At 47.1% G+C, this 12384-nt stretch overlaps 1 non-coding gene across 1 annotated transcript; it reads right to left on the reverse strand.

Annotated features, from left to right (window-relative positions):
- Positions 1 to 298: 298 nt before the first annotated feature.
- Positions 299 to 372, reverse strand: TRNAR-UCU (transfer RNA arginine (anticodon UCU)). The gene has a single exon. It is a non-coding gene; the product is annotated as a tRNA-Arg (tRNA).
- Positions 373 to 12384: the final 12012 nt, after the last annotated feature.

A 12384-nucleotide genomic window follows, 5' to 3' on the forward strand; every position in this document is an offset into this window, starting at 1 on the left:
GCAAAGTACAGTACTTTTCTTAAGAAGGTATCAAAGATTGGACCCATGAGCAGTATTGGGGGAACAAGTGGGGTTAAAACACCTAACTATTCAGGAGATACCAAAAGGAATGAGGAAAGGGGAATATGATGAAAGAGAGGTGCCTTAGAAGGGAAGCACATGACTGTTATGTGCTGTAGAGAGGGTGTCATGAAAAGTCATTATCTTCCCATCTGAACCCTCAGGGGTGTTATAAATGACTGATTGGGACCTATAAAGGAACATGCATTAAAAAAAAAAGAGACACCCGCCTGGAGATCATCTCTGCCGGGACTCGAACCCGGAACCTCTGGATTAGAAGTCCAGCGCGCTCGTCCATTGCGCCACAGAGACCTCACCATGAGTGCAGTATCAGCACCAGAACTGAAAAATCCCGCACCTCCTGCATCACTGGAGGGGTCTCAACACCCCACTCTCACAGCATGGTGCTGAGGCAGCGTGAAAACCCTATGCCCAGATCAATCTCCCTTGCAAATCAACATCTCTAGGCATCCCCTTCTTCCACAGGGACGGGCAATAATTCTGGGTGTGATCTATATCTTTCTCAGCAGCAGGGATGCAGCAAAAACCTGGATGCAGGCTTGTATCTGCGTCTCTGGCAACCTTTCCGCAGCATCTCTAGCTCGACTGAGGGCAGAGCTAAATCCTGGAGTAGAGTTAATTGCTGCATCTCCCTCAGCATCATCACAGCATCCTCGTTGCAGAAGCCATGAGAGATAAAGATGAAAGAGGATTTAGCTTACAACACTGAACACTGACAATGAAGAAGAAAGCCCTGTTCGTCATGATGAAAAATGCAGAAACCTGTGGTTTGAGCAGAGAAAGAAAAGAAAAAGCAGCTATCATGTTTTTATTTTAAGCAAGCTGCCAATCAAGGGTTTAATGTTTCTCCATGTGCATCTTCCATCGGAAAAAAATTAAGATGACATCAAAACAACAGGAAATATCCTGCTGTTCAACAATTGATCAAACCCTGTGCATGATTCCTTGCTGTGAACAAAAACATTTTGCATTTCTAAACTGCATGAATTTTAGAGTATTGTTTACTCCCAAACATCCTCTTAATTAGGGACAAACGTGAAAGGCGAGATGCTAACTGCAGTGTGACTTGCTTAGAAGAATGAATGCTACCTGACACTATGAGCTTTTACCTCAGGGTTGACGTGACCTGAAGACCCAACCTAAGCCAGCTCTTGCCAGCTGAGAATACCCCATACCAATGATAAAACAATAGAAGATTTACCCTTCAATAGAACCATGCGTATAACCACGGTGAGAACCGCAACCGACCAGAATTTAGGATAAGCACTACCACCACCTGTACAGGACATCAGTTTAGACCAATGAAGATCATCACACCACTGACCATACGCGTGTCCCACCTGCATGGGACAAGCACATAGTTATCCTGCATGAGATAAGTACATACCGATTATGCGAGCAACAGTAACCAATTAGCCCACCCCTTAACATGAAAAATTTCATTGACCTATACGACTGTATTATCACATATATAATCCCTGCTCTTCTCTGCATCTGTGTCCTCCACACATTAGGCTGGGGCACAACTATGCACATAGCTAATATATAAAAGAATAAATTCCCTTGGTAATTCTATGCTAAGCATCCTTGCCTCCCTCCTCAGCTGGCGAAGAACTGACTTTTATGCAAATTGGGCTGTGAAGTCACATGGTGCTAACGAGAAGAGACACAGCACTAACAATCTCAGCACATGTAATGCAAAACCAAAGAATTTGGTTTTCCTTTTACTGATGCTCTGGGGCTTTGGAAAGATTTATGGTTGTTTTGACAAGCAAAATTCAGCTAGAATTGGTGGGAAAGAAGGCAGGGGTTTAACTTCTATCAGACAAAACTGCTGCAAGAGATACCCAGTAAATCGATAATCCTTGAAATAAATTAATCTGTGAACCAACTGTAATGCCAGTGTAGCACTGTAATCCCACCAATGCCTTGAGAAAACTCAAAAAACCCACCTATCTACAGGGTGAACAAAGGCTGTGCTTAAAAAATGTCATATAATAAATCTTAGACAAAGTTATAAAGCACCAATATAGAACAGAAAGGAAGGAAAAAATCTCACACAGCCTGTGGCTGCACTATGTGTGTTCCTCATGGGAGGAGACAACACTAATTCTTTTAATATGATTTTGGGAGGCTGTACGTCAAAAGCAGTGCCTATTTTGAAGTCATTAAGAGTTTTGTCAGAAAGTGGAAAATCTGGAGATGAAGTACTAAATTGCACAAACCTCAGAAGAATGACTGTGCTTTATGGGCAGCTGCATCCCAGGAGCTGGGGGGCAGATAGGTTTCAAAAGAACTCCCATTCCTCCTGACTGGAGCTGGTCTGGGGCTTGTGGTAGCTCTGTAACCTGCCTTTTGCTTCTGCCTGCCTATGCTCTCATACATCTTCGGGTAACACATAGCTCAGCAGCATGCATGCCCAAATTTTTAGGAGCCAACTAGCATTCAGCATCTGGAGGAAAGCCTGCTCCAATCAGCCATAATTGTACCAGAAACAGGTAAGGTCCAGGAGTTTTAGCAGATCCTGGTGAAAATGACACATTTCCAACAGAGAAAGCATGGGAAGAACCTCCCACTGCAGGGAAATGGATATGCCACAGGCTGCAGCCCCCAACAGCACCCCCTGATCAGCAGCACTGCTAGGAGTGCTACCAGAGTACCCCACTCACCTTCTCCCCATCCCAGCACATGTCCGTGCTGGCGCAAGGACATGGCCATGAGCCACACGGTACCAAATGCTCCCCACTGAATGCTACAAAACAATGTGCAACTTTCAAACCCTTGGTACCTTCAGTAATTTGGCCAGTCTTCCCCAAGGTATTGACTGTGCCTGTTATCTCCATATGTGACATACTTGGAAAGCAGAGACTGGAGTGGGCAGCATAGATGCAGGTAGGTTATTTTTGGTGCTGGGGGATGCCAATACACCCATTTCTGTGGGAAGAGATGACAAATTCAGTAAGCTGGGCAGCATGTTTTGAGATGAGCAATATCCCTCTTTAGATACAGACAGGGAAATGCTTATAATGTGTCCCCAGCACACAGAAATGTGATGGGAGTGAAAAAGCTGCAAGTGGTCCAAACAAGGTGCAAATTGGCCCCCAGCTCATCCCTGATTGCCTTCCAGTATCAAATCATTTGCTGCAGATGGGAAGAACATGAGCAAGGATGCAGTGGACCAGGGTGAACCAAGGTAATTTACTACCTTATAAACAGCTGGGAAAGGCCTTTTGCAAGACAAAGACTTAAGCAGTAAGATGGCTGCTGAAGCGTGTCTCACTTGAGCAGCAAGATACCACCTCCTCTCAAGTTGCTCTAGGGCAGCATCGTCTGTGCCGAGAGACTCAAAAATCTCATTGGACACCTAAATAAACAGCAATAGAAAATCTGTATCGGAGCTGCGACTGTTTTGTGGTACCATGGCTAAAGGTTTTATTCACAACTACCCTGTTACCTAATAAAACCTTCTCCAAGAGTCACCAAAGAGCCAGTCCCACCAAGCTAAGGATAAAGCTTTAGAAGCTGTGTGCTTGCAGGCCACAAAGCCCATTAACCTGTGTATCCACAGTGGGGAAGGATTTTCCCCAAATCCTTACAATTTGCAAGGTATATTCTTGTCTTTTTCCTAAACTTGTAATCTCTTCTTTATTACTTTTTTTCTTTTTTTACCAGCCATGTCAGAAGCACCCAAAATGCAGTCAGGTACCTTGCACTTGATTTGACCACCACCTCACATGTGTCTTCAAACTCTCCAGTGCCTTTGTCTGCAGGACTGTGACTGGGCTCATCTAAAAGATGTCCATTGGTAACTCCTGCATTTTGCTCCCCTGATAATTAACATGTTATCGTGAGACACAGAGCCAGTTTCAGAAGCTTTTGCCTTCAGTGCCATGGGCTGGCATTGGTGGCTGTACTGAAGCTTGCTGGGCAAGGGCACAACTCAGCAAGTGGCTGATTTTCTACAAGCTTACAGTTAAATTAAAGCAGATGCTCTTTTAAAATCAGCTCAGCTGTCATCTTAGTATCTAAGATATATACAACTGTTTGATTTGCATTTTGCTGGAGTTAATCCCCACAGGATTTATTTTCACATCCCAGATAAGATAGATGAAGCAAGAGGGCATGACTAGCTCCTGTTGGGAGGCTGAAGCAATAACCACCAGGGTAAAAAGAGGAGAGAGAGGAGCTGACATTTCTGGGGAGCAGGCTGGATCCCATCCACAAAGTAGAAAATTAAAACTGACACTGGGCCCAAGCAAAGACATCTCTGAACTATACTTGCAATTGCTGTTGTGAAAGTCATTGCAGGACTGAGAGACTGATGCCACACAGAGAAAGCAGAGCATAAGCACAGACTAAAAAATGCCAACGCAGTGATAGAAAAGGAAAATCCCAGTAGAAACCCCAAATCTAACATCCTTTGCCTACAGAGCAACGATTTAAAAGTTGTGGACCAGAGGGTCCCCCTTTAGCCTGTTTTTTGGACGGAGCTGAGCGAGTTGGCTGAGACCAGATGCTGGAAATTAGAAGCATTACCTGGGTCTCCCTTGTCATGTCACCACCCACGGCAGTATAAACCCAATGAGGATCTCAAACATTCAGCAGCAAGCAGCCAGGGGATGCTTGGAACAACGGGGGTGTCCAGCATGGGCAGATTTACCCAAGAGGTTGAGAACATGTCCTCAGATGGGATCCTCAAAATGGCTCCAGGAGGGAGGGACACACCAAACCAGGTATCCAAGACAGACGATGTTCCCAGTTCAGGGCAGTACAGAGAAAACACTGTCCTCTATCTGGCACACCCAGAAGGGCTGAGCTCCAGCCTGGCAGCACTTCGGGTGGCCAAGGTCAGCTTTCCTGCCATCTTAACAGAGGCTGGAGACTTAAGCCCCCTTGATCATCCACACCACCAGCTCTTCAGGGACAACTAATGACAATGAGATCTGGTTGGCACCCCATCCCTACTGGCTTCACATAACTGTGCAACACCTAATTTTGGCTCTCACTTGGGCACTGGGAATGAAGCCAACACTGTACTCAGAAGCGAAGCCACCTGCAAAGCAGCAAACAGCCTGTGCAGAGCTCAACAGCCATTGGAGATGCTACCCCACATCAGCAGATGGAGATCAAGTCAGGAACTGGGCAAAAAAACCACCTTTCCTCCCAACTGTGCAGTTAGTGGTATCACAGCCCTATGAAAAGAGAAGATGGGACCTTCCAGACCCAAGGCCTAGAAACCTCTACCACAAAAAACAAGGATAAAATCCTCCCACTCACTATCCTACAAGGACTTTCCAAAACTTAATATTATGCTATCGGTGGCAATATCAAGAACATGGGCACATGCTTAAGCAGGGAGGATGCTGTAACCCTAGTGTTCCTCAGCCTGCAAAACAGACGCATCACAGGGGATCCAAACTAGCAGAGACCGTGACAACGCACCTTTAGAAACACTCACAAGAGTCTGCTAGAAAGCAGGTTAGGTGTGCTCCCACCGTTACCCATCAAGAAGTGCCACCTTCCATGCACACACATACAATTATAGACACATAACCAAATTTCATATGCAAATTTCATCAGCAAGATGGTGTTTCTAAGAAATCTCTGCCACAGAGTCTACAGCAACAATACTTTGATTGGAAGCATCCAGAAGGCAAAACCAGTCCCTTTCTTTATACTTCACAGAAAACTGGTATTAGTGATCTGCGCATGCTGCTACCATCATGACACCCAAAAAGCTTTTAAGTGTGATGGAGCCTGATGTCTCCAGCAGGACAGAGCCATTTGTGATGCATATATTCAGGGCAGATTTTAGGGTCAAGGGACTGGAAGGTCTCCTTTCTTCCAAGGAGTGCCAATCTACCAATTCTAACAAAGCATCAAGTTATTTTCACTAAAAAAAAAAAAAAAAAAAGGTATTTTATCCCTAAAATGACGTATTTAGCTGCAAATTGCCATCCATCCCCTAGTGTACACTTCATGTATTGTGCCTCAGTTTACCGTGGATACCTGGCTGTGTCAGCACAGCATGGGCACAACCTGCCCCATTTCTCCACATGCAACTGATCGCTCCCAGAGCGGGGCATGGCAGTGACACCCACCCAGCATCTCCCAGCACCAGAGCAGGCAGTGCTGTGTCAGCTGCTCGCCCAAGCTCTGCCAAGTCCCCTCCACCCCCAGGCTCTTTCTAATCTCAATGTTTCAGGCTTTGTCTCTTTTCTAAAAAAAACCAAACAAGCCAACAAACAAACAAAAAAAACCCAAATCACAATCACTCACAAGATTTGTCTGGCAACCCAAATCCTGTCTATCACTTACGCTTGTCACTCAGCCTGACATATTCACCTCTGTGCCACCTCTGCTGCTCCCAGGTCTTGCTTTCAGCTCTCTTTTCCTTCCAGCAACTCGGTATTGCTGCCCACGTCCCCTCCACACCCGCCCAGGACACTCTTTCGGCCAGCTCAGGTGTCTCCTGAACCGGGCCCAGCCACGCTTCTCCTGCCGGATCAGTGCAGGCCTCGCTCGCTCCAGAAGGCAACGGCCTCCCCGCTGGCCGGGCAGCCTGTGGCCGGGCGAGGGGCCTCTCCGGGCGCTTTTCCTGCGCCTCAGGCCCCGCACAGAGGCCCGCACCCGTGGCTCCGGCCCCCGTCCTCTCCCTTCTCCCTTCAACTTTCCCCAGCTCCGCCGCCCCGCTCCTCTGCTGGGTTCGCCTGTGCCTCTTCTCCTTGGATTCCTCCCTCTTTTCCGGCGCTACCCCCCCGCCCCCCTTTCTTTGTCCCCTCTCGGACTGCCCTTTCCGCCCAGGGCGGCCCGGCGGCCGGAGTTTCCATGGGAATGGAGGCGGCGGCTGGGGCCCTCGGCGGCGGGGGAGAGCACAAAGGCAAGGGGAGGACGGAGGAGAAGGGCCGCGGACGCCGGGTCGCGCTCCGGCAGGCCCGGGGGAGAGCGCAGCCCCTTCCCGGGGCGGCCGGCCGGGCTCTTGGGGCGCAGGGAGCCCCTCGAAGGCTGTTTTCTCACTGGGACCTGTGTGTGAAGGTTTGGGGTTTTTTTCTTCCACTGGAAGAGAGAAGCAACAAAGACAAACCAAGCCATATTCAATGTGGAACGTCCCGGTCCCCGGCGTGGCTGCGAGGGCTGTGCCTGCAGCCAGAAGCACGGAGGAGAGGAGCCCCTCGCTGCCGCGGTGAAAGCAGCAGAGCTGGTCGACAGCTTTCCGTAAAAACGATGACTGCCTCTGCCCAACGTGGCCTGCCACACAGAGGCACGACGGACAGGTGGAATAAAGGCCGGGGCGTGACAAAAAGCAAAATGCATAAGCAACACCCTCTGGTATGGCCGCGAGCCGGGGTTTTGCTTTAATTTATGCTTCTTGCATTATTCTCTTTCTTCTTGAGGAATAAAAGAATAAAAGTTGAGAGGTATCTCACACAAAGGGAAGGTAGAAGGGGGGTCTCTAAGGAGGCAGACAGCAGGACGAAACTGCCTCTGCAGATCCAATTTGTGCCTGTCACCTGGCATTGCTGAGCTCTACCTAAGTGGAAAGGACTGAGTGGCCATGTCTCATCTTCACAGCCCTTATCCCTCTGAGAGTTCCAGCTCTCTCAGATCTGTCTGCAGACAGTTCCTCTACCTCTACAGCTGGGACTCTGGGAGTCTTGCCTTTTCCTCCTGCTGCTCTCCCAGAAAAGTTCCTTTACTTTAGAGGCCTACATGGAAGTTAGATGTACGTACACATCACTATCCAGGTAGAACAAGATAGTTACAGAAGAGGCTTCTATTTCCAATAGAAATGAGAAAGAGAAAGTTTTTAAATTAACCAGAAAGGAGCAGCTATTTCTGCTCTGCATGATGCACTTACACCAGAGGATGGTGAAGATGAAGAAATTATTTTTTTTTTCCATCTGGAGCAAGCAAAGAGGGTGTCAAAGATGTTCCTGAGGCCAAAGAGCTTTTTGTCAGCACATCCAGATCAATCACATCCAAGAGATAATAAATAACTGGCCAACAGAACATCAGGAGGATTCAAGTTTCACTAATTCATGGGACATTGAAAAGCAAAGAGGAAAGCTTAAGTGAAGCCAATACTTCTGGAGACTTAATAGGATTCTCAGTCACAAGCTTGTCCATATCACACCTCTCACATGCAAATTAATTATATTATCTCCAGCTAACTGAGGATAATTTTTATCAGGTTGTGAATTTGTTTATAAAGGTGATTAACTCCAGATTTTCCTCTCTCTCTCTCTCTTACAGCCTGCTCATTTCAGCTGCATTTGTTCCTTGCCTGTAACAGCCCTGTTCTCTGCCCCACTCCTTTAGCTCTCCACTCGCATGCACATGCTCCTTGGAGGGAGGCACTGATATGGGAGGGGAATCTGAATTGCACCCTGCAAGGCTGCATGTCTATAACAAGTAAGGCTTTTAATCTGGAAATGCACATTTATATCAAGATGCTATAATCCATTAAAATAGGGTAAAAAATGAAGCAAATAGTAATTATAAATAGAAGATTGTTGATTTAACACTCAATTCTGTCAACACTTCATAATGGTTGATTTTAATTTTCTAGGATTTAACTTTTCTATCAGTTATTCAAATGTCATGACTAACTGCTTATAAGGCTTGCAGAGGGCATGAAGGCTGGAGGGTGGGGGGGTAGTGGAGAGGATGGACCCCTAGGTGGGTCACTCTATGTATTGGGAAACTCAAAACCATTTGTTTCAATATGGGCAAATACAAGGATTGGTACGCAGGGTCAGAGCAAGGCACCCTCAGCCCAGTGTCTCACTGCCACCAAGAGCTGTTGAAAAAAGGTTATAAATCCCAGGAAGTATGGAGTGCCATTTCTCAACTCCTTTTTAGGGACCTTCTGACTCAGAAGGTGCATTTTAGCTTTTTTTTTTTTTTTTTTTTTTTAGGGTTTTTCTTCCTTCAGTGTTCCCAGTCACTCGGGGGAACTTTTAGCACTCAATGTGGCAAGGACTTCCACAGTGCTGCCCAGCTGTCCTAATGCCTTGTCCTCTCCCTCCCATTCCCACCTCCTCCCATCCTAGAGTCTCACCTCATTTCCCTTGGGCTCAGTCTTCCAATGGCTCATGTTACCTGCTACAGCCAGGTAGCTTAGCTCCATCCTACCATGAGAGGGCTCACAGGCAGCTCCTACCAGCACTTTCACAGGAGTATGGAAAGAAAGCGTCTATGGGATGGAAGAAGCTCTTTATCAACTGAGTCAACCCACCTGCAGCTGCAGCAGTGCCTCCCCACATCAGACTCGGCACCCTCCCAGTCAACAGTAGTTAAAAGCCAGGCAAGAAGCATCTGCTTTGGGTGGGGTTGTGCTAGATGATCTCCAGACCAATACAGGCTACTCAGTGATGCTATGGAAGGTTAGACCTCAGGCTGGGAGTTGCATTTCAAGGGGGAGGGGAGGACCAAAACCCAGGGCAAAGCCATGTGGCTCATCCCATCCTGTTCCTGGGAGAGGTGCCTACCTGCTGTTTCCCTGAGGAGCATCCACAGCTCAGCATCTTCCCAAGCCTGGTGGCTCGCTTTGAGTGTGGCTTTGAGTTGTGGGATGCCCTGACCATAAAGAGCTTCATGGTGAGTCTTGGTCACATTTATTCCCTCTCTAACATCCCCTTATGCTGTGCTTTAGTTGTTCTGTTTTCATATATGCCCACTTGGTGCCAGTGTTACTCCACGTTTCTCCTCCATAGCGAAGCAGCAGGTGTGAGAGCCTGTAGTAGAGCAGGAAAAAAAAGTCCAGGGCAAGCCAAACAGAAGGAAGTTTGGGAAAATAAAATAGGGTTGTCACAAGACCCATGAAGACAGTTACTGCAAAGTTTTCCTACAGCAGACTGTTTCTTCATGCAATGGAGAGGTAGAGAGGTGCTGGTCCTCCAGCTAACCTACCTGGCCATGGGAGCTCAAGCACTAAGGCAACACCAGATCTAACTACTCCATCATGTGTTTAGGGTATCCTCAGCGTGCTTGAACACCCTGGGGACAGGCAGATGGGGACTGAGCAAGAGACTGGCACTCTCTGAGGCAGCTCAGGCAGGGACTCAGTGCCCCTGGCTCAGCTGAAATGGGACTCCTGGACCCATGGGCAGATGGTGTGAGGTGAGGCTCGTTAGGGTCATTAAGGCCACCACTATTGTGGTGGGACAAAAAGCAAGCTCAACTAGCAGCTCCTGGCCCAGTCATCCAAGCTAAGCATGACATGAGTACCCAGAAAGTAGTGTTCTACCAACTTCCACCTTCACATCTGCAGACCAAGGACCTCACTGGGCTGTTTCTTCAACCAAAATGAAGGGATTGTCCCCAAACCTTGGTGGAGGGGTCCCTGCTGATCTGTTCAAAATTGCATGTGTTAAAGAAAGAGGACTGAGCAAGGCATTGAGCTCAGGAGCTGGTACTTTGGAGGAGATATCCTGGTAGATTCAGGACCAAAAGAATGAGGCTCACCTCCTTAGCCAAGGGCAAACTGGGTCAGGCAGCTGAAGGAGTCCAGAAATGGCTTCAGCGTAAAGGTGCTTCCTGCCTGCATAGTCCTACACTGCAGTAAGGTAGGGATTTTGCAGACAGACAGCATCTCTGAAACCCTTTTGGGGGCAGTTTATGGAAGATCTTCAGGTACACAGGGAGTACGTGCAAACTGGCCCAGAGGCAGTCCTGCAGGGGCAAGTATACCCACAAGAAGCACTCATTTCCCAAGGCCTTGGAGGACATGCACCCATCTGATCCTTTGCTTATCACTGTCCCTTGTATTCCCCAAGTCCAGTGTGAGCATCCGAGGGGAATGTGAGCATGAGTTAGGATTTGCTGTATCCTGTAGCCTGAGAGAGGTGAGGCTCCATGTCCCAGATTGTGCCAGGGGTAAGACTGAGCGTGTACGGTCAACGGGCGTACACAAACACACACACAAGCAGCCAGCCACAGTAATCAACACAGGCAGAAAAAGCACTACTCCACAAACACAAACAGCACCAATGGCCTTGTGCTGTTCCAGCTGATCAGGATGAAAGCCCCTTAGTGGAAAATACATATAAACATGTAGATCCCTTCAGAACATGGTTTAGTGGGCATGGCTGATGGTTGGACTCGATGATCTTGAAGGTCTCTTCCAACCTAAATGATTCTATGATTCGATAACTTATGGTGTAAATAAGGCCTAAAAGAAGCTTGCGTGTATAGTATGTCAACATAGTTGCCTTTATCAGACAAACTAGCACCATCTCATAACAGCAAGTGAAGTTGAACTTGCAATCATATCACTGTTATAAATATATGCTTAATATTAGCAGATGCCTAGTTAATGTTACAATTAAAAAATAGAAACACCATAATGGGATGAATAAACAAGCAATGTCTGTAGCAGCATGAAGTAACAGGGATGAAGCAGTTCACCTCTTTGTTGATAAGGTCTCAGGGGCAGTCCCAGGTCCAGGCTTGACTCCACAGCTGGAACTGGCATGGGCCAGTGCAGTCAGGCACCTACAAGCACAGACAGGAAGAAGTCTGAATCCTCACAGGACATTGTCCTGATCAGCAGCTTTTAACAGGCTGGACCATTACTTGCCAGCCCCAGTTCAGTGGAAAGGGGAATGATCTCCCCATAACCCTCCCAAACTGCAGCCTGGAGTTCATATGATTCCTATTTTGCTGTGAATGTAAGATGACATTATCCTGCTTCCTCCTAAATACACAACTTCAACCCATCTAAGATTTTCTAGATCTTTAACAAAAGTTTTAGCATCTGCAACCAGTGAGATATGCAATGCCACTGCAAGGATTCCTTTTCTTTTTGATATGTATATATCCGTGTATAAAACTATTCACACTGCTAGCTCTGCTTGGCTGCATAGCTTTTCATTGATATTTGAGCTTCCTAAACAGCAACCCATACTTCATAGCTTATTAATAGCTACTGCCACCAAATTCTCCTTCTCCCTTTTTGAAGAATACATGAATTTTGCTTCACTTGCAAGCCTATTGTATGGTTTGTGACTGTTCTCCTGGACCACACTCATAAAATGTTGTGACAATCTGCATCATCTCTGCACACCTTATAAATCTGGTTTTAATTGTTATAAGCTATCTCTGTGAGTTATAAACATCCATGAAAGATCAGACAAGCAAGGTGTTGAACGCTCAGCAAGGAGTCAGCCACACATGCTGAGCGTGCAGTACATCCAACCCAACTAAGGGCTACAAGCTAGGTTAAGACAAAGCTAGTGCATTTATTAATGGTGATTTCTAAAGGTACTGCACCTGCTGACCTCGAATGTCTGTGCCAATGCA

This window comes from Haliaeetus albicilla, chromosome 10, assembly GCF_947461875.1.
Source record: "Haliaeetus albicilla chromosome 10, bHalAlb1.1, whole genome shotgun sequence".
Lineage (NCBI taxonomy): Eukaryota > Metazoa > Chordata > Aves > Accipitriformes > Accipitridae > Haliaeetus > Haliaeetus albicilla.